Genomic DNA, 23,007 nt, shown 5'->3' with positions numbered 1-23,007 from the left:
AGAGTCCAATTGTGTCGGTTGCGATGCCTGACCTTCCCAACACTGGACGTGAAGAGCATGCGCCTTCCACCATTTGCACGCCCCCTGCAAGTGCTGGAAGGAGCACCCGCAGTCCAGTTCCTGATAGTCAGATTGAAGATGTCAGTGTTGAAGTACACCAGGATGAGGAGGATATGGGTGTTGCTGGCGCTGGGGAGGAAATTGACCAGGAGGATTCTGATGGTGAGGTGGTTTGTTTAAGTCAGGCACCCGGGGAGACACCTGTTGTCCATGGGAGGAATAGGGCCATTGACATGCCTGGTCAAAATACAAAAAAAATCAGCTCTTCGGTGTGGAAGTATTTCACCAGAAATGCGGACAACATTTGTCAAGCCGTGTGTTGCCTTTGTCAAGCTGTAATAAGTAGGGGTAAGGACGTTAACCACCTCGGAACATCCTCCCTTATACGTCACCTGCAGCGCATTCATAATAAGTCAGTGACAAGTTCAAAAACTTTGGGTGACAGCGGAAGCAGTCCACTGACCAGTAAATCCCTTCCTCTTGTAACCAAGCTCACGCAAACCACCCCACCAACTCCCTCAGTGTCAATTTCCTCCTTACCCAGGAATGCCAATAGTCCTGCAGGCCATGTCACTGGCAATTCTGACGAGTCCTCTACTGCCTGGGATTCCTCCGATGCATCCTTGAGTGTAATGCCTACTGCTGCTGGCGCTGCTGTTGTTGCTGCTGGGAGTCGATCGTCATCCCAGAGGGGAAGTCGTAAGCCCACTTGTACTACTTCCAGTAAGCAATTGACTGTCCAACAGTCCTTTGCGAGGAAGATGAAATATCACAGCAGTCATCCTGCTGCAAAGCGGATAACTGAGGCCTTGACAACTATGTTGGTGTTAGACGTGCATCCGGTATCCGCCGTTAGTTCACAGGGAACTAGACAATTTATTGAGGCAGTGTGCCCCCGTTACCAAATACCATCTAGGTTCCACTTCTCTAGGCAGGCGATACCGAGAATGTACACGGACGTCAGAAAAAGACTCACCAGTGTCCTAAAAAATGCAGTTGTACCCAATGTCCACTTAACCACGGACATGTGGACAAGTGGAGCAGGGCAGGGTCAGGACTATATGACTGTGACAGCCCACTGGGTATATGTATGGACTCCCGCCGCAAGAACAGCAGCGGCGGCACCAGTAGCAGCATCTCGCAAACGCCAACTCTTTCCTAGGCAGGCTACGCTTTGTATCACCGCTTTCCAGAATACGCACACAGCTGAAAACCTCTTACGGCAACTGAGGAAGATCATCGCGGAATGGCTTACCCCAATTGGACTCTCCTGTGGATTTGTGGCATCGGACAACGCCAGCAATATTGTGTGTGCATTAAATATGGGCAAATTCCAGCACGTCCCATGTTTTGCACATACCTTGAATTTGGTGGTGCAGAATTTATTAAAAAACGACAGGGGCGTGCAAGAGATGCTGTCGGTGGCCAGAAGAATTGCGGGACACTTTCGGCGTACAGGCACCACGTACAGAAGACTGGAGCACCACCAAAAACAACTGAACCTGCCCTGCCATCATCTGAAGCAAGAAGTGGTAACGAGGTGGAATTCAACCCTCTATATGCTTCAGAGGTTGGAGGAGCAGCAAAAGGCCATTCAAGCCTATACAATTGAGCACGATATAGGAGGTGGAATGCACCTGTCTCAAGCGCAGTGGAGAATGATTTCAACATTGTGCAAGGTTCTGATGCCCTTTGAACTTGCCACACGTGAAGTCAGTTCAGACACTGCCAGCCTGAGTCAGGTCATTCCCCTCATCAGGCTTTTGCAGAAGAAGCTGGAGACATTGAAGGAGGAGCTAACACGGAGCGATTCCGCTAGGTATGTGGGACTTGTGGATGGAGCCCTTAATTCGCTTAACAAGGATTCACGGGTGGTCAATCTGTTGAAATCAGAGCACTACATTTTGGCCACCGTGCTCGATCCTAGATTTAAAGCCTACCTTGGATCTCTCTTTCCGGCAGACACAAGTCTGCTGGGGTTCAAAGACCTGCTGGTGAGAAAATTGTCAAGTCAAGCGGAACGCGACCTGTCAACATCTCCTCCTTCACATTCTCCCGCAACTGGGGGTGCGAGGAAAAGGCTCAGAATTCCGAGCCCACCCGCTGGCGGTGATGCAGGGCAGTCTGGAACGACTGCTGATGCTGACATCTGGTCCGGACTGAAGGACCTGACAACGATTACGGACATGTCGTCTACTGTCACTGCATATGATTCTCTCACCATTGAAAGAATGGTGGAGGATTATATGAGTGACCGCATCCAAGTAGGCACGTCACACAGTCCGTACTTATACTGGCAGGAAAAAGAGGCAATTTGGAGGCCCTTGCACAAACTGGCTTTATTCTACCTAAGTTGCCCTCCCACAAGTGTGTACTCCGAAAGAGTGTTTAGTGCCGCCGCTCACCTTGTCAGCAATCGGCGTACGAGGTTACATCCAGAAAATGTGGAGAAGATGATGTTCATTAAAATGAATTATAATCAATTCCTCCGTGGAGACATTCACCAGCAGCAATTGCCTCCACAAAGTACACAGGGAGCTGAGATGGTGGATTCCAGTGGGGACGAATTGATAATCTGTGAGGAGGGGGATGTACACAGTGATATATCGGAGGATGATGATGAGGTGGAGATCGTGCCTCTGTAGAGCCAGTTTGTGCAAGGAGCGATTAATTGCTTCTTTTTTGGTGGGGGTCCAAACCAACCCGTCATTTCAGTCACAGTCATGTGGCAGACCCTGTCACTGAAATGATGGGTTGGTTAAAGTGTGCATGTCCTGTTTATACAACATAAGGGTGGGTGGGAGGGCCCAAGGACAATTCCATCTTGCACCTCTTTTTTCTTTAATTTTTCTTAATTTAATTAATTAATTAATTTTTCTTAATTTATTTTTTTGCGTCATGTGCTGTTTGGGGAGGGTTTTTTGGAAGGGCCATCCTGCGTGCCACTGCAGTGCCACTCCTAGATGGGCCCGGTGTTTGTGTCGGCTACTAGGGTCGCTTATCTTACTCACACAGCTACCTCATTGCGCCTCTTTTTTTCTTTGCGTCATGTGCTGTTTGGGGAGGGTTTTTTGGAAGGGACATCCTGCGTGACACTGCAGTGCCACTCCTAGATGGGCCAGGTGTTTGTGTCGGCCACTAGGGTCGCTTAGCTTACTCACACAGCTACCTCATTGCGCCTCTTTTTTTCTTTGCGTCATGTGCTGTTTGGGGAGGGTTTTTTGGAAGGGACATCCTGCGTGACACTGCAGTGCCACTCCTAGATGGGCCCGGTGTTTGTGTCGGCCACTAGGGTCGCTTAGCTTACTCACACAGCTACCTCATTGCGCCTCTTTTTTTCTTTGCGTCATGTGCTGTTTGGGGAGGGTTTTTTGGAAGGGACATCCTGCGTGACACTGCAGTGCCACTCCTAGATGGGCCAGGTGTTTGTGTCGGCCACTAGGGTCGCTTAGCTTACTCACACAGCTACCTCATTGCGCCTCTTTTTTTCTTTGCGTCATGTGCTGTTTGGGGAGGGTTTTTTGGAAGGGACATCCTGCGTGACACTGCAGTGCCACTCCTAGATGGGCCCGGTGTTTGTGTCGGCCACTAGGGTCGCTTAGCTTACTCACACAGCTACCTCATTGCGCCTCTTTTTTTCTTTGCGTCATGTGCTGTTTGGGGAGGGTTTTTTGGAAGGGACATCCTGCGTGACACTGCAGTGCCACTCCTAGATGGGCCAGGTGTTTGTGTCGGCCACTAGGGTCGCTTAGCTTACTCACACAGCTACCTCATTGCGCCTCTTTTTTTCTTTGCGTCATGTGCTGTTTGGGGAGGGTTTTTTGGAAGGGACATCCTGCGTGACACTGCAGTGCCACTCCTAGATGGGCCCGGTGTTTGTGTCGGCCACTAGGGTCGCTTAGCTTACTCACACAGCTACCTCATTGCGCCTCTTTTTTTCTTTGCGTCATGTGCTGTTTGGGGAGGGTTTTTTGGAAGGGACATCCTGCGTGACACTGCAGTGCCACTCCTAGATGTGCCAGGTGTTTGTGTCGGCCACTAGGGTCGCTTAGCTTACTCACACAGCTACCTCATTGCGCCTCTTTTTTTCTTTGCGTCATGTGCTGTTTGGGGAGGGTTTTTTGGAAGGGACATCCTGCGTGACACTGCAGTGCCACTCCTAGATGGGCCCGGTGTTTGTGTCGGCCACTAGGGTCGCTTAGCTTACTCACACAGCTACCTCATTGCGCCTCTTTTTTTCTTTGCGTCATGTGCTGTTTGGGGAGGGTTTTTTGGAAGGGACATCCTGCGTGACACTGCAGTGCCACTCCTAGATGGGCCCGGTGTTTGTCTCGGCCACTAGGGTCGCTTATCTTACTCACACATCTACCTCATTGCGCCTCTTTTTTTCTTTGCGTCATGTGCTGTTTGGGGAGGGTTTTTTGGAAGGGCCATCCTGCGTGACACTGCAGTGCCACTCCTAGATGGGTCCGGTGTTTGTGTCGGCCACTATGGTCGCTTAGCTTACTCACACAGCTACCTCATTGCGCCTCTTTTTTTCTTTGCGTCATGTGCTGTTTGGGGAGGGTTTTTTGGAAGGGACATCCTGCGTGACACTGCAGTGCCACTCCTAGATGTGCCAGGTGTTTGTGTCGGCCACTAGGGTCGCTTAGCTTACTCACACAGCTACCTCATTGCGCCTCTTTTTTTCTTTGCGTCATGTGCTGTTTGGGGAGGGTTTTTTGGAAGGGACATCCTGCGTGACACTGCAGTGCCACTCCTAGATGGGCCCGGTGTTTGTGTCGGCCACTAGGGTCGCTTAGCTTACTCACACAGCTACCTCATTGCGCCTCTTTTTTTCTTTGCGTCATGTGCTGTTTGGGGAGGGTTTTTTGGAAGGGACATCCTGCGTGACACTGCAGTGCCACTCCTAGATGGGCCCGGTGTTTGTGTCGGCCACTAGGGTCGCTTATCTTACTCACACAGCTACCTCATTGCGCCTCTTTTTTTCTTTGCGTCATGTGCTGTTTGGGGAGGGTTTTTTGGAAGGGCCATCCTGTGTGCCACTGCAGTGCCACTCCTAGATGGGCCCGGTGTTTGTGTCGGCCACTAGGGTCGCTTATCTTACTCACACAGCTACCTCATTGCGCCTCTTTTTTTCTTTGCGTCATGTGCTGTTTGGGGAGGGTTTTTTGGAAGGGACATCCTGCGTGACACTGCAGTGCCACTCCTAGATGGGCCAGGTGTTTGTGTCGGCCACTAGGGTCGCTTAGCTTAGTCATCCAGCGACCTCGGTGCAAATTTTAGGACTAAAAATAATATTGTGAGGTGTGAGGTATTCAGAATAGACTGAAAATGAGTGTAAATTATGGTTTTTGAGGTTAATAATACTTTGGGATCAAAATGACCCCCAAATTCTATGATTTAAGCTGTTTTTTAGTGTTTTTTGAAAAAAACACCCGAATCCAAAACACACCCGAATCCGACAAAAAAAAATCGGTGAGGTTTTGCCAAAACGCGGTCGAACCCAAAACACGGCCGCGGAACCGAACCCAAAACCAAAACACAAAACCCGAAAAATTTCAAGTGCACATTTCTAGTAAAAATCCAGTCCAGTGGTACTGCCCGATAAATTCAGTGGTACTGTCATATATATCCAGTCCAGTGGTACTGCCATATAAATCCAGTGATACTGCCATATAAGTCCAGTGATACAGCCGTATATGTGCTGTGGTACTGCTGTATAAGTCTAGTGATACTTCTGTAAAAATCCAATGATACTGCCGTATAAATTCAGTCCAGTGGTACTGCCGTATAGGTCCAGTGATACTGCCGTATATGTGCTGTGGTACTGCTGTATAAGTCCAGTGATACTTCTGTAAAAATCCAATGATACTGCCGTATAAATCCAGTCCAGTGGTACTGCCGTATAGGTCCAGTAATACTGCCATATATGTCCAGTTGTACTGCTGTATAAGTCTAGTGATACTGCCATATAAGTCCAGTGATACTGCCGTATATGTCCAGTGGTACTGCTGTATAAGTCCAGTAATACTGCCGTATAAATCCAGTCCAGTGATACTGCCAAATAAGTCCATTGATACTGCCGTATATGTCCAGTGGTACTGCCATATAAGTCCAGTGATACTGCCGTATACGTCCAGTGATACTGCCGTATATGTCTAGTGGTACTGCTGTATAAGTCCAGTGATACTGCCGTATAAATCCAGTCCAGTGGTACTGCCGTATAAATCCAGTGGTACTGCCCTATAAATCCAGTCCAGTGGTACTGCCGTGTAAATCCAGTACTGCCGTATAAATCCAGTACAGTGGTACTGCCGTATAAGTCCAGTCCAGTGGTGCCGCCATATAAATTCAGTGGTGCTGTCGTGTGCTGTATATTATTTACTCCAAATTAAGGTGTTATAAATATTTAATCCAAATAATTTTTGCAGGGTTTTCCCTGTGTGGTGTAAAGATACGCTCTCCTGTGCTGCATTTTAATGGAGAACAAATATTTGGAGGATAAAATAGGGAAAAATCAAGAACCACTTCCTTCTGCTGCTGCTGCTGCTGTTGTTACTGCTGGAAGTCGATAGTAATTCCAGAGGGGAAGTTGGAAGACCACTTGTACTACTTCAACTAAGCAAATGACTGTCCAACAGTCCTTTGCGAGGAAGATGAAATATGACAGCAGTCATCCTGTTACAAAGAAGATAACTGATGCCTTGACAGCTATGTTGTTGATAGACGTGCATTCGGTATCCACCATTAGTGCAGTGGGACTGCAGTGAAACTACTAGATGGGCCAGGTGTTTGTGCCGCACACTTGTGTCACTTAGCTTAGTTATACAGCTACCTCATTGCACCTCTTTTACTTCTTTGCATGATGTGCTGTTTGAGGCCTAGTTGTTTTAAAGTGCCATCCTGTCTGCCACTGCAGTGCCACTTCTAGATGGGCAAGGTGTTTGTGCCGCACACTTGTGTCGCTTAGCTTAGTCATTCAGCTACCTCTTTGCACCTCTTTTACTTCTTTGCATGATGTGCTGTTTGGGGCCTAGTTTTTTTAAAGTGCTATCTTGTCTGCCACTGCAGTGCCACTCCTAGATGGGCCAGATGTTTGTTCCGCACACTTGTGTTGCTTAGCTTAGTCATACAGCTACCTCTTTGCACCTCTTTTACTTCTTTGCATGATGTGCTGTTTGGGGCCTAGTTTTTTTTAAGTGCCGTCCTGTCTGCCATTGCAGTGCTACTCCTAGATGGGTCAGATGTTTGTGCCGCACAATTGTGTCGCTTAGCTTAGTCATACAGCTACCTCATTGCACCTCTTTTACTTTTTTGCATGATGTGCTGTTTTAGTCCTAGATTTTTTTAAGTGCCATCCTGTCTGCCACTGCTGTGCCACTGCTAGCTGGACCAGGTGTTTGTGCCGCACACTTGTGTCTCTTAGCTTAGTCATACAGCTTCCTCATTATACCTCTTTTACTTCTTTGCATCATGTGCTGTATGGGGACTAGTTTTTTTAAGTGCCATCCTGTCTGCCACTGCAGTGCCACTCCTAGATGGGCCAGGTATTTGTGATGCACACTTGTGTCACTTAGCTTTAGTTATACAGCTACCTCATTGCACCTGTCAGGACAGGCTGTGTTTGTGGATTCGTTGGATTCAGTCCAACCAAAGGAGCAGATGCCCCTGAGTGCTGGAAACAAGGAGGACGAAGATAATTCCTTCTCATATATTTATTTAAGACAACAGATTTGAATGAGACTGTAGGAAAGCTGAGGCATAAGTTCAGGATTGGGAACCTGCAGGAATGAAGTCACTGAATGATACAAGATGTGGATGAAGAACTGTGAAGACTGGTTTGCTGGATGATTATACGGAGACGTGGATGAAGAACTGTGAAGACTGGCTGCTGGATGATACGGAGACGTGGATGCAGAACTGTGAAGACTGGCTACTGGATGATACGGAGACATATATGAAGAACTGTGAAGACTGGCTGCTGGATGATATGGAGACGTGGATGAAGAGCACAGCTGAAGCTAGCGAACCGCCACGAGAATCCTGCGTAATCCGAAGGCACTGGTGAGAGAGCGGACGACTGTGATTGCACACTGGAGAGCTGGCGGGTTTTGTGCAGCGAGGGTCGGCTGAGAACTCAGAGATCCTGACGGGACCAATTACAAGAGACGCACAGAACAAGCTGCGGGAGCACAGAGCTAAGGCACAGAATAACCACAACAAAGCACTGGCACAGAATGCAATAATCCTAGCTTATTTATAGGCAGCAGAAAAATAGGATTGGCTGGCACTCACCCTTCGCACTAATTGGTGCTGCCCTTGGTCTTCAACATGGCCACACCCAGCACTGCAGACAAGGGATGGAGCTGCTGGTCACTAGGTCCTGCCTCTAGCCTCCAGGAAGCCGTTCCTTATGCCGCCGACCCAGCTGCGTCTCCGTGCAATCACAGAACACCGCAGGCAGCTCACCGGCAACGGACGGACCGGGGGACCCGCAGAGGTAAGCCCACGTTGCGTGACAGCACCTCTTTTACTTCTTTGCATGATGTGCTGTTTGAGGCCTAGTTTTTTTAAATTGCCATCCTGTCTGACACTGCAGTGCTACTCCTAGATGGGCCAGGTGTTTGTGCTGCACACTTGTGTCGCTTAGCTTAGTCATACAGCTACCTCATTGCACCTCTTTTACTTCTTTACATGATGTGGTCTTTGGGGACTAGTCTTTTTAAGTGCCATCCTGTATGCCACTGCAGTGCTACTCCTAGATGGGCCAGGTGTTTGTGCCGCGCACTTGTGTCACTTAGCTTAGTCATACAGCTACCTCGGTGCAACTTTTAGGCCTAAAAACTATATTGTGAGGTTTGAGGTGTTCAGAATAGACTGGAAAATAGTGGAAATGAATGTTATTGAGGTTAATGATACCATAGGATAAAAATTACCCCCAATTTCTGTGATTTTAGCTATTTTTATGTTTTGTTTTTTTAAATCATCCAGATCCACAACCAAAACCCGAAAGAGTGGTTTTGGCAAAACCTATCCAGATACAAAATACGAGCATGGAACCAGAACCAAAACCAAAACACGAAAAGTGCCTGCAGCACATCTCTAATTATATTGCGCCTGAAGATTAGTAAAGGGAAACAGAATTGTTACACATAACCTCAGCTATTGTATTATAGTAATACCATAATTACACCAAGCAGAACTATTCAGATCCATAATAATGCAGTACAATGTAATGTTTTGGGTAGGAAGAACTTCACCTGTAGAAGAAACGACAGTAATAAAACAGCCCATGCTTTAAGTGAATTGGAGAAAGCTCTAAGAGTATTAGGCAATAACAGACATAGCTGCTTATGAGTCTATGGGCGCCATTCCGAGTTGATCGCTAGCTGCCATTGTTCGGCATTTCTGTGCATGCGTGTGCACCGTAACGCGCAGGCGCATCGTACAGGTACAATGAGCATCGTGGGTTTACACAGAGTCTAACGAATATTCCAGCTGCACGGCCGAATGCAGGAAGATTGACATGAAGTGGGCGTTTCTGGGTGACAACTGACCGTTTTCTGGGAGTGCTTAGAAAAACTCAGGCATGCCTGGAAAAATGCAGGTGTGGCTGGGCGAACGCTGGGCGGGTGTGTGACGTCAAAAGCCGTCCCTCCGTCGTTAGAATCAACGCACACGAAGAGCAACTACAGGGCTGGTTTTGTTTTGCACAAAATGAATTTGCAGGCGCTCTGCTGCACAAGCATTTGCACTTCTGCAAAGTGAAAATACACTCCGCGGTGGGCGGCGACAATGCGTTTGCATGGCTGCTAAAAACTGCTAGCGAGCGTTCAACTCGAAATGACCCCCAATATCAGCTCTGATAAAGGAAACTGCGTTAAAAACACTCTCTCCAAATTAATCCCACGGTTTGGTATTAAGGGGTAAGCCCACTGGCTGATCTGTGCCTCTGTGAACAAATAATGATAGGTTAACAAATCAGGAACTTCAAGACAGTATGTATTTCTTGTTTCTCTGTCAGGGTATTTATTTAGCCTGTTTGTAAGGTTTCCATAGTACAGTGGGGCATATGTATAAACCTGGAGAAGGAATAAGGAAGTGATAAACCAGTGTAGCCACTATACACATGTCTACATATATAAATATTCTGGAAAGTGACACCATTATATATTCACGGTATAGGGAAATGAAAGTAGATAATTAATAGTGTGTAAATGTGTATAGGTATAATAATTACATTACTTTGTACATATGCTATGAAAATATTTGACATATATATGTGCATAGTAGATAATTGATATACATATATTGTATTGATTGTATAGATTATTATAATATGACAGGTTGTTGTATGTAGTATAAGCCTGCCCTGGTGGGGAAGTAGAGGAAGAAGGCTCTAGAAACCCACGTGCAGATGTTAAGGGCCCAGGGCCTGAGACAGGAGAAAGGTTGAAAAAGGTGCATGAGCCGGCTGATGGAGAGGATACAAGAAGCAGCTGTGGGGAAAAGAGGCAGTTATAGGCAGTTAATTTACCGGCAGAGGCACGGGAGGTACGACAGCAGGACTGACAGTGATAAAGCAGCAACTAAGAGACACAGAGATACTACGCCAGCTGTGGTCAGCGCTTCCAGACGCCCAGGGTGCTTAGGTGCTTATGTGGTGTTGAGATGTGGAACCCGGAGCGACCTAGTGAATGACGATCTAGGAGAGAGGCGGGCTCCCGCTCCGAGGTGGAGCTTAGGCGGATGACACAAGAGGAGGAATTCATCCTACTGGCCTGATGGATACCCATCAGTAAAGTGAGTGCTGTGGGACAGACAATTAAATGAACACTAGAGAGCACAGAGTACCCCATAGACATCGATAGTAGAGCTATATCTACAGTGGCGGATTTAGGGGGGGGGCACGTGCCCCCCCTGTCATTTTTAGTGCAGACTGACATGCGGACGGGCGTCCGCATGTCAGTCTGCGGTCTCGTTTCCTCCCCTGCTGTTAGGAGGGACACGGAGGGCACAGTGCGCGCCTCTCCTGTGTCCCTCCTGGGTCTCCGGCGGCCGCTGGTCTCATGAAGGAAGTGCCGTTCGTGAGCACTTCCTTTATTACAGTGACCCGCGGCCGCCGGAGACACAGGAGGGACACAGGAGAGGCGTGCACTGTGCCCTCCGTGTCCCTCCTAACAGCAGGGGAGCGGGGGGAGCAGCGGCGGCGGCGGAGGAAGGGGGGGGGGGATGCACTGGGGGGGAATATCTGGCACATGGGGCATATTTGGCAGGGAGGGGGGGGGAGAATATCTGGCACTGGGGACATATATGGCACTGGGGGGAATATCTGGCACTGGGGGCATATATGGCACTGGGGAGGGAATATCTGGCACTGTGGGCATATTTGGCAGGGAGGGGGGGGAGAATATGTGGCACTGGGGACATATATGGCACTGGGGGGAATATCTGGCCCTGGGGGCATATATGGCACTGGGGGGGAATATCTGGCACTGGGGGCATATGTGGCACTGGGGGGGGGGATATCTGGCACTGGGGGGCATATGTGGCACTGGGGGGGGAATATCTGGCACTGGGGCATATGTGGCACTGGGGGCATATATAGCACTGGGGGGGGGCGATATCTGGCACTGGGGGCATATGTGGCACTGTCGGGGAATATCTGGCACTGGGGGTATATGTGTACCTGGCACACATGGGGGGGGCTATATTTGGCACTGGGGGCATGTGAGTACCTGGCACCATGGGGAAATATCTGGCACTGGGGACATATGTGGCACTGGGAGCACAGCCCTAGCAACAAGGACTACCTCCTAGCAACGAGCATGACACCCAGTGCATGAAACCCCTGGCAACGAGCATGACACCCAGTGCATGAAACCCCTGGCAACGAGCATGACACCCAGTGCATGAAACCCCTGGCAACGAGCATGACACCCTGAGCATGAAAACCCCTGGCACCGTGCATGGAACCAAGAGCATGAAACCCCTGGCAACGAGCATGACACCCAGTGCATGAAACCCCTGACAACGAGCAGGTATTTGAAAAGTAATTAGAAGCCTTACTGTAGGACTTAATGTGTAATGGGCATTACGGTGTGTGGCATAATGTATCACGGACATTGCGGTGTGTGTCATAATGTGTCACAGGCATTACGGTGTATGGTATACTATATCGCTGGCATTGTGATATGTGGTATAATGTCTCAGGGTCATTGCAGTGTGTGGCATAATGTATCACGGACATTGCGGTGTGTGGCATAATGTGTCAGGCATTACGGTGTGTGGTATACTATATCACGGGCATTGTGGTATGTGGTATAATGTCTCAGGGTCATTGCAGTGTGGCATAATATATAACGGGCATTGCGGTGTGTGGCATAGGGTATAACGGGCATTGCGGTATGTGTCACAGGCATTACGGTGTATGGTATACTATATCACGGGCATTGTGGTATAATGTCTCAAGGTCATTGCGGTGTGAGTCATACTGTGTCACAGACATTGGGGGAAATTTACTAAGCTCCCGATTTTGACCGAGATGCCGTTTTTTCATCAAAGTGTCATCTCGGTAATTTACTAAACACTAATCACGGCAGAGATGAGGGCATTCGTAATTTTTTGCAAGTCCAAGTAAAAAATTACGAATGAATACACCATCGGTCAAAACGCGGCTGTTTAAGTATGAATCTCGGTCATTTACTAAGAAGTGCAAAGCAAAAAAAAAACGAACACTGCCGTGAAAAATTACAACTCGTAAAAAAGTGCTAAAAAAAAACAGACCTTTTTTTTTTATTCGTGATTGGATAGGCATGCACGGATCCATGAGATCCGTGCATGTATATCAGTGGGAAGGGGTGGGAAAGTGCTTATTTTTTAAAAAAAAATTGCGTGGGGTCCCCCCTCCTAAGCATAACCAGCCTCGGGCTCTTTGAGCCGATCCTGGTTGCAGAAATATGGGGGAAAAAATGACAGGGGTTCCCCCATATTTAAGCAACCAGCATCGGGCTCTGCGCCTGGTCCTGGTCCCAAAAATACGGGGGACAAAAAGAGTAGGGGTCCCCCGTATTTTTAAAACCAGCACCGGGCTCCACTAGCTGGACAGATAATGCCACAGCCGGGGGTCACTTTTATATAGTGCCCTGCGGCCGTGGCATCAAAAATCCAACTAGTCACTCCTGGCCGGGGTACCCTGGGGGAGTGGGGACCCCTACAATCAAGGGGTCCCCCCCCCCAGCCACCCAAGGGCCAGGGGTGAAGCCCGAGGCTGTCCCCCCCCATCCAATGGGCTGCGGATGGGGAGGCTGATAGCCTTTGTTGTAAAAGAAAAGATATTGTTTTTAGTAGCAGTACTACAAGTCCCAGCAAGCCTCCCCCGCATGCTGGTACTTGGAGAACCACAAGTACCAGCATGCGACGGAAAAATGGGCCCGCTGGTACCTGTAGTACTACTACTAAAAAAATACCCAAAAAAAGACAAGACACACACACCGTGAAAGTATAATTTTATTACATACATACACACATACATACATACTTACCTTAAGTTCCCACGCAGGTCGGTCCTCTTCTCCAGTAGAATCCAAGGGGTACCTGTTGAAGAAATTATACTCACGAGATCCAGGGGTCCAGGCTCCTCGGGAAATCCAGGGGTAATCCACGTACTTGAAAAAAAAAAAAAACGGTGTCCCGACCACGAACTGAAAGGGGACCCATGTTTGCACATGGGTCACCTTTCCACGAATGCCAGAAACCCACTCTGACTTCTGTCTAAGTGGGTTTCTTCAGCCAATCAGGGAGCGCCACGTTGTAGCACTCTCCTGATCAGCTGTGTGGTCCTGTCCTCACTGACAGGCAGCACACGGCAGTGTTACAATGTAGCGCCTATGCGCTACATTGTAACCAATGATGGGAACTTTCTGCCCTGCGGTTGACCTAAAGTGACGTCACCGCTGAGCAGAAAGTTCCCATCATTGGTTACAATGTAGCGCATAGGCGCTACATTGTAACACTGCCGTGTGCTGCCTGTCAGTGAGGACAGGACCACACAGCTGATCAGGAGAGTGCTACAACGTGGCGCTCCCTGATTGGCTGAAGAAACCCACTTAGACAGAAGTCAGAGTGGGTTTCTGGCATTCGTGGAAAGGTGACCCATGTGCAAACATGGGTCCCCTTTCAGTTCGTGGTCGGGACACCGTTTTTTTTTTTTTTTCAAGTACGTGGATTACCCCTGGATTTCCCGAGGAGCCTGGACCCCTGGATCTCGTGAGTATAATTTCTTCAACAGGTACCCCTTGGATTCTACTGGAGAAGAGGACCGACCTGCGTGGGAACTTAAGGTAAGTATGTATGTATGTGTGTATGTATGTAATAAAATTATACTTTCACAGTGTGTGTCTTGTCTTTTTTTGGGTATTTTTTTAGTAGTAGTACTACAGGTACCAGCGGGCCCGTTTTTCCGTCGCATGCTGGTACTTGTGGTTCTCCAAGTACCAGCATGCGGGGGAGGCTTGCTGGGACTTGTAGTACTGCTACTAAAAACAATATCTTTTCTTTTACAACAAAGGCTATCAGCCCCCCCATCCGCAGCCCATTGGATGGGGGGGGACAGCCTCGGGCTTCACCCCTGGCCCTTGGGTGGCTGGGGGGGGGACCCCTTGATTGAAGGGGTCCCCACTCCCCCAGGGTACCCCGGCCAGGGGTGACTAGTTGGATTTTTGATGCCACGGCCGCAGGGCACTATATAAAAGTGACCCCCGGCTGTGGCATTATCTGTCCAGCTAGTGGAGCCCGGTGCTGGTTTTAAAAATACGGGGGACCCCTACTCTTTTTGTCCCCCGTATTTTTGGGACCAGGACCAGGCGCAGAGCCCGATGCTGGTTGCTTAAATATGGGGGAACCCCTGTCATTTTTTTCCCCATATTTTTGCAACCAGGATCGGCTCAAAGAGCCCGAGGCTGGTTATGCTTAGGAGGGGGGACCCCACGCATTTTTTTTTAATTATTTTACAGTGTTTAATTAAAAAAAAAAAAATAAACCCCAGCACGGATCACACAGATCCGGCCGAGATTGATTGTAAAAAAAGTCGGCAGTGTTTTGCTAATCACTGCCGTAAAAATAGAAAAAAAACCACGAATGACATCGACATCGGAACAAAAGAAAAACCCGAATACGACAGCTTAGTAAATTAGTCGTAATCAATTCAAAAAGTTGCAGTTTTACACTTTCGATGTCATTCGTGATTGAACTTTGACCTGAAACGGGAAAATATGAATCTTAGTAAATTTACCCCATTGTATGTGCTATAATGTATCAGGGGCAGTGCAGTGTGTAGCATAATGTATAACGGACATTGCGATTCCTGTCATAATGTGTCTGGGGCATTACGGTGTGTGGCATAATGTGTCTGGGGCATTACAGTGTGTGCATATTGTGTCATGTGCATTATTGTGTGTGGAATAATGTCTAAGGGCCATTGCAGTATGTGGAATAATGTATACTGGGCATTACTATAAGGAGGAAAAATGACAAATAATGTAAGGGGCATGAATCAGGATTATTTTTCTTTCCTGTGGTGGCCAACGTCTGGGCGTGCAGGTTGCAAAACTGGGGTATAAGGTAGTCTTTTCCTGCAATACCACGCCCATTCAAACGAAGCCACGCCCATTCCAACAAATCCACGCCCCTTATGGTGCCCCCCCTGTAATTTTTTTCTGGATCCACCCCTGTATATCTATATACACATATATATTGCCAAAGTGAGTACTGGATGACAGGCAGTAGAAGGATAAAAGCAAGCAGTAAAAGCACCCTGAACCAGCCGATAATTACTATAAAAAAAGGTCATTGAGCATATGAAGGTGTCAGTGTTACCTTAAAGAAAGCAGCCTTCAGAGGAGACAGACTGCTGGCTTACTATCTTGACATCGTGTCAGCCGTCGCATCGTATAGTATCCATACCCAGAGACTGTGCGACTGTGCTAGAGGCTGAGCCACTTTACTCCCCTATTGATGTAAGTTAGGGGTGAGCTATTCCATGTCACTAAGAGGAGGATAGTAAGCTGTATACCTACAGAAAAGTATCATTTATTGGTAAAACACGGGTGAAGTCCTATATAAAGTTGAGAGAAGCAGCAGAGCAGTGACTGATAAGACAGGAGCTAAGCTGGTGTGTAACTGACTGTCTCTGGGCTATGTGATATAAGGATACAGTGTTGCTCAGGAAGACAGCTGAAAATTGAAACTGTGTTTCTAGATATAATATACAACTATATAGTTCAACAAAGGAGGTTTAGGATTTCCACAGCAAGTAGCTTTTGAATACTCTAATGAAGAGACTACCAGTTATGTACAATTCCAGGGCACTTCAATATGGGCCCCAATGGCATATGCATATGTAACTGCAGTTTACCTAAACTTTATTAACCGGGTAATTAGATACTTTGGATGTTGAGGTTTTTTTTTTTTGACAAGCAGGGTTTTATTCATACTCATTTTTTTGTATTGCATGCAAGGATATCTGTATAATTATCTTCTTAATATATTTAGTGTTCAATTTAGCTATTTTATCAATCGGGATTGAATTGTAATGAAATGTCTGAATATTGCTACATTAGCCAATTTTATTAAACATTCTGGTACTTACCTGTAAGACGTTTCGTACATGTTCCAGCTCGATCTGAAGATCCTAGAAGAAGAGTAAATGTATAATTATATGCTTGATTTAAACAATAGTAATATATTTACACATTCATACCAATCACACATTAACGCTAGGCTTTCCCAAGCAAGCCTGTATACAAATATATATATAGCTTGGGTGGAGGCACTTTAGTTACCCTCAGAGTAAGGGAGGGTAAAACCAGTGATATGTGCAAGGTGATAAAGGCACCAGCCAATCAGATCCTAACTGTTAATTTACATATTGGAGCTGATTGGCTGGGGCCCTTATCACCTTGCACATATCACTGGTTTATCACTTCCTTATGCCTTCTCCAGGTTAATACATATGCCCCAGTGTCTGGACATTGGGCAATTGGGTGGTCTTTGACTCATTGCATGTAGGGAAGTCCCCTTATTAATATGGATGCATTGTTATTGTTTTGCTCTGCTGGAGTTTAACTGATTCACCCATAGAGACAGTGGCGTAACTAGGGGTCCGCAGCCACTGCGAGCGATTTCAGGTGCGCAGGGCTGCGGGGCGCCCTAGCCACCACTGATTCTGTTTTGGGAAGGAGGGACATGGAGGCACAGCGCGCGCCTCTCCTGTGTGTCCCTCCTGGGTCTCCGGCAGCAGCGGCGTGTCTGTTTAATGAATTGCCGGTTCGTGAGCTCTGATTGGCTCACGAACCGTCACTTTATTTGTTAGACATGCTGCTGCTGCCAGAGGCACAGGAAGGACACACGGGAGAGGCGCGCGCTGTGCCCTCCATGTCCCACCTTCCCAAAACAGCACAGCAGCAGGGGAGGGTGTACCTGGCACTGGGGGAGCATATTTGGCACTGGGGGGCATCTTTGGCACTTGGGTAACATAATTGGCACTGGGGGGGCATGTTTGGCACTGGGGGAGCATATTTGGCACTGGGGGGCATGTTTGGCACTGGGGGAGCATATTTGGCACTGGGGGGCATGTTTGGCACTGGGGGAGCACATTTGGCACTGGGGGGTGGGCATATCTGGCACTAGGGGAACATATTTGGCACTTGGGGGGGCATATTTGGCACTTAGGGAGCATATTTGGCCCTGGGGGAGCATATTTGGCACTGGGGGGGCATATTTGGCACTGGGAGCATATGTGTACTTGGCACTGTGGGGGAATATCTGGCACTGGGGGCATATGTGGCATTGGGAGCATAGCCCTAGCAATAAGCATTACCCCCTGTTACAAGCACAACACCCAGCTCATGAAATCCCTGGCAACAAGCATTAACCCCTAGCAACGAGCATGACACCAAGTGCATGAAACCCGTGGCAACGAATATTACCACCTGGCAACAAGCTTGAAACCCAGCAAATGATACCTCTGGCAACAAGCATAACACCTACCGCATGAAACCCCTGGCAACGAGCATGACACCCTGAGCATGAAAACCCCTGACACCGTGCATGGAACCAAGAGCATGAAACCTCTGGCAACGAGCAGGTAATTTAAAAGCAATTAGAAGCCTTACTGTAGGACTTAATGTGTAATGGGCATTGCGGTGTGTGGCATAATGTATCACGGACATTGCGGTGTGTGGCATAGGGTATAACGGGCATTGCGGTATGTGTCACAGGCATTACGGTGTGTGGCATACTATATCACGGGCATTGTGGTATGTGGTATAATGTCTCAGGGGAATTTCAGTGTGTGGCATAATGTATAACGGGCATTGCGGTGTGTGGCATAGGGTATAACAGGCATTGCAGTATGTGTCACAGGCATTACGGTGTGTGGCATACTATTTCTCTGACGTCCTAGTGGATGCTGGGGACTCCGTAAGGACCATGGGGATATAGCGGCTCCGCAGGAGACAGGGCACAATAATAAAAGCTTTAGGATCAGGTGGTGTGCACTGGCTCCTCCCCCTATGACCCTCCTCCAAGCCTCAGTTAGATTTTTGTGCCCGGCCGAGAAGGGTGCAATCTAGGTGGCTCTCCTGAGCTGCTTAGAATAAAAGTTTAAGTTAGGTTTTTTTCTTTCAGTGAGACCTGCTGGCAACAGGCTCACTGCTACGAGGGACTTAGGGGAGAGAAGTAAACTCACCTGCGTGCAGGATGGATTTGCTTCTTAGGCTACTGGACACCATTAGCTCCAGAGGGAGTCAGAACACAGGTCTCACCCTGGGGTTCGTCCCGGAGCCGTGCCGCCGACCCCCCTTGCAGATGCCGAAGTTGAAGAGGTCCAGAAACAGGCGGCAGAAGACTTTCAGTCTTCATAAGGTAGCGCACAGCACTGCAGCTGTGCGCCATTGTTGTCAGCACACTTCACCAACAGTCACCAACTGTCACTGAGGGTGCAGGGCGCTGGGGGGGGGGCGCCCTGGGCAGCAATGTATAATACCTTTTTATGGCTAAAATACATCACATATAGCCCTTGAGGCTATATGGATGTATTTAACCCCTGCCAGATCTCACAAACTCCGGGAGAAGAGCCCGCCGAAAAGGGGGCGGGGCCTATTCTCCTCAGCACACGGCGCCATTTTCCTGCTCAGCTCTGCTGTGAGGAAGGCTCCCAGGCTCTCCCCTGCACTGCACTACAGAAACAGGGTTAAAACAGAGAGGGGGGGCACTTATTTGGCGATATGATTACATATATAAAAATGCTATAAGGGAAAACACTTGTATAAGGGGTTGTCCCTGTATAATTATAGCGTTTTTGGTGTGTGCTGGCAAACTCTCCCTCTGTCTCCCCAAAGGGCTAGTGGGGTCCTGTCCTCTATCAGAGCATTCCCTGTGTGTGTGCTGTGTGTCGGTACGTGTGTGTCGACATGTAGGAGGACGATGTTGGTGAGGAGGCGGAGCAAATTGCCTGTATTGGTGATGTCACTCTCTAGGGAGTCGACACTGGAATGGATGGCTTATTTAGGAATTACGTGATAATGTCAACACGCTGCAAGGTCGGTTGACGACATGAGACGGCCGGCAAACAAATTAGTACCTGTCCAGGCGTCTCAGACACCGTCAGGGGCTTGTAAAAACGCCCATTTACCTCAGTCGGTTGACACAGACACGGACACTGACTCCAGTGTCGACGGTGAATAAACAAACGTATTTTCCTTTAGGGCCACACGTTTCATGTTAAGGGCAATGAAGGAGGTGTTACATATTTCTGATACTACAAGTACCACAAATAAGGGTATTATGTAGGGTGTGAATAAACTACTTGTAGTTTTTCCTGAATCGGATAAATTAAATGAAGTGTGTGATGATACGTGGGTTTCCTCCGAAAGAAAATTATTGGCGGTATACCCTTTCCCGCCAGAAGTTAGGGCGAGTTGGGAAACACACCTTAGGGTGGATAAGGCGCTCACACGCTTATAAAAACAAGGGGCGTTACCGTCTCCAGATACGGCAGCCCTCAAGGAGCCAGCTGATAGGAAGCTGAAAAATATCCTAAAAGTATATACACACATACTGGTGTTATACTACGACCAGCAATCGCCTCAGCCTGGATGTGCAGCGCTGAGGGGGCTTGGTCGGATTTCCTGACTGAAAATATTGATACCCTTGACAGGGACAAGATTTTATTGACTATAGATGCATTTCTATATATGCGAGATGCGCAGAGGGATATTTGCATTCTGGCATCAAGAGTAAATGTGATGTCCATATCTGCCAGACGAAGACACGACAGTGGTCAGGTGATGCAGATTCCAGACGGCACATGGAAGTATTGCCGTATAAAGGGGCGGTCCATCGGACCTGGTGGCCATGGCAACAGCTGAAAAATCCACCTTTTGTTACCCCAAGTCACATCTCAGCAGAAAAGGACACAGTCTTTTCAGTCTCAGTCCTTTCGTCCCCATAAGGGCAGGCGGGCAAAAGGGCCAGTCATATCTGCCCAGGGGTAGAGGAAAGGGAAGAAGACTGCAGCAGGCAGCCCATTCCCAGGAACAGAAGCCCTCCACAGCTTCTGCCAAGTCCGCAGCATGACGCTGGGGCAGTACAAGCGGACTCAGGTGCGGTAGGGGGTCATCTCAAGAGTTTCAGCACGCAGGGGGCTCACTCACAAGTGGACTCCTGGATCCTACACGTAGTATCCCAGGTGTACATTGGAAATTCGAGACGTCTCCCCCTCACAAGTTCCTGAAGTCTGCTTTACCAACGTCTCCCTCCGACAGGGAGGCAGTATTGGGAACAATTCACAGGCTGTATTCCCAGCAGGTGATAATCAAAGTACCCCTTCTACAACAAGGGAAGGGGTATTATTCCACACTATATTGTGGTACTGAAGCCAGACGGCTCGGTGAGATCTGAAATATTTGAACACTTACATACAAGCGTTCAAATCAAGATGGAGTCACTCAGAGTAGTGATAGCGAACCAGGAAGAAGGGGACGATATGGTGTCACTGGATATCAGGGACGCTTACCTACATGTCCAAATTTGCCTTCTCACCAAGGGTACCTCAGGTTCGTGGTACAGAACTGTCACTATCAGTTCAGACGCTGCCGTTTGGATTGTCCACGGCACCCCGGGTCTTTACCAAGGTAATGGCCGAAATGATGATTCTTCTTAAAAGAAATATGGACGCTTTCCTGATAAAGGCAAGGTCCAGAGAACAGTTGGAGGTCGGAGTAGCACTATCTTAAGTAGTTCTACGACAGCACGAGTGGATTCTAAATATTCCAAAATCGCAGTTTTTTCCGACGACACGTCTACTGTTCCTAGGGATGATTCTGGACACAGTCCAGAAAAGGATGTTTTCTCCCGGAGAAGAAAGCCAGGGAGTTATCCGAGCTAGTCAGGAACCTCCTAAAACCAGGAAAAGTATCAGTGCATCATTGCACAAGGATCCTGTGAAAAATGGTGGTTTCTTACAAAGCGATCCCATTCGGTAGATTTCACGCAAGAACCTTTCCGTGGGATCTGCTGGAAAAATGGTCCGGATCGCATCTTCAGATGCATCAGCGGATAACCCTGTCTCCAAGGACAAGGGTGTTTCTTCTGCGGTGGCTGCAGAGTGCTCATCTATGAAAGGGCCGCAGATTCGGCATTCAGGACTGGGTCCTGGTGACCACGGATGCCAGCCTGAGTGGCTGGTGAGCAGTCACACAAGGAAAAAATTTCCAGAGAGTGTGATCAAGTCTGGAGACTTCTCTCCACATAAATATACTGGAGCTAAGGGCAATTTACAATGCTCTAAGCTTAGCAAGACCTCTGCTTCAAGGTCAGCCGGTATTGATCCAGTGGGACAACATCACGGCAGTCGCCCACGTAAACAGGGCGGCACAAGAAGCAGGAGGGAAATGGCAGAAACTACAAGGATTCTTCGCTGGGCGAAAAATCATGTGATAACACTCTCAGCAGTGTTCATTCCGGGAGTGGAAAACTGGGAAGCAGACTTCCTCAGCAGGCATGACCTCTACCCGGGAGAGTGGGGACTTCATCGGGAAGTCTTCCACATGATTGTAAACCGTTGGGAAAAACCAAAGGTGGACATGATGGCGTCCCGCCTGAACAAAAAACTAGACAGATATTGCGCCAGGTCAAGGGACCCTCAGGCAATAGCGGTGGACGCTCTGGTAACACTGTGGGTGTACCAGTCAGAGTATGTGTTCCCTCCTATGCCTCTCATACCAAAAGTACTGAGAATCATAAGAGGGAGATGAGTAAGAACGATACTCGTGGTTCCGGATTGGCCAAGAAGGACTTGGTACCCGAAACTTCAAGAGATGTTCACGGAAGACCCGTGGCCTCTACCTTTAAGAAAGGACCTGCTCCAGCAGGGGCCTTGTCTGTTCCAAGACTTACCGCGGCCGCGTTTGACGGCATGGCGGTTGAACGCCGGATCCTGAAAGGGCATTCCAGATGAAGTCATCCCTACCCTGGTCGAAGACAGGAAGGATGTAACCGCAAAACATTTTCACCGCATTTGGTGAAGATATGTTGCGTGGTGTGAGGCCAAGAAGGCCCCTACAGAGGAATTCCAACTGGGTCGCTTCCTACATTTCCTGAAAACAGGACTGTCTATGGGCCTAAAATTAGGGTCCATTAAGGTTCAAATTTCGGCCCTGTCGAATTTCTTCCAGAAAGAACTGGCTTTAGTGCCTGACGTTCAGATGTTTGTAAAAGGGGTACTGCATATACAGCCTCATTTTGTGCCCCAGTGGCACCTTGGGATCTCAATGTTGTTTTGAGTTTCCTAAAGTCACATTGGCTTGAACCACTCACCACTGTGGACTTAAAATATCTCACATGGAAGGTGACGATGCTATTAGCCCTGGCTTCAGCCAGGCG

At 48.3% G+C, this 23,007-nt stretch overlaps 1 long non-coding RNA gene across 2 annotated transcripts in view; it reads left to right on the top strand.

Moving 5' to 3' along the window:
* Positions 1–10,583: 10,583 nt before the first annotated feature.
* The window catches only part of LOC134935106 (uncharacterized), a 60,762-nt gene continuing 48,338 nt past the window's right edge, over positions 10,584–23,007 (top strand). For both annotated transcript variants that reach the window (XR_010179904.1, XR_010179903.1), the window contains exon 1: positions 10,584–10,866. This is a non-coding gene — a long non-coding RNA (uncharacterized LOC134935106). The remainder of the gene's footprint in view (positions 10,867–23,007) is intronic.

The sequence above is a fragment of the Pseudophryne corroboree genome, chromosome 6 (assembly GCF_028390025.1).
Source record: "Pseudophryne corroboree isolate aPseCor3 chromosome 6, aPseCor3.hap2, whole genome shotgun sequence".
In the NCBI taxonomy this organism is placed as follows: Eukaryota; Metazoa; Chordata; class Amphibia; order Anura; family Myobatrachidae; genus Pseudophryne; species Pseudophryne corroboree.
The sequence above is the reverse complement of the archived record's forward strand: the minus strand, read 5'-3'. Positions and strand labels throughout refer to the sequence as shown.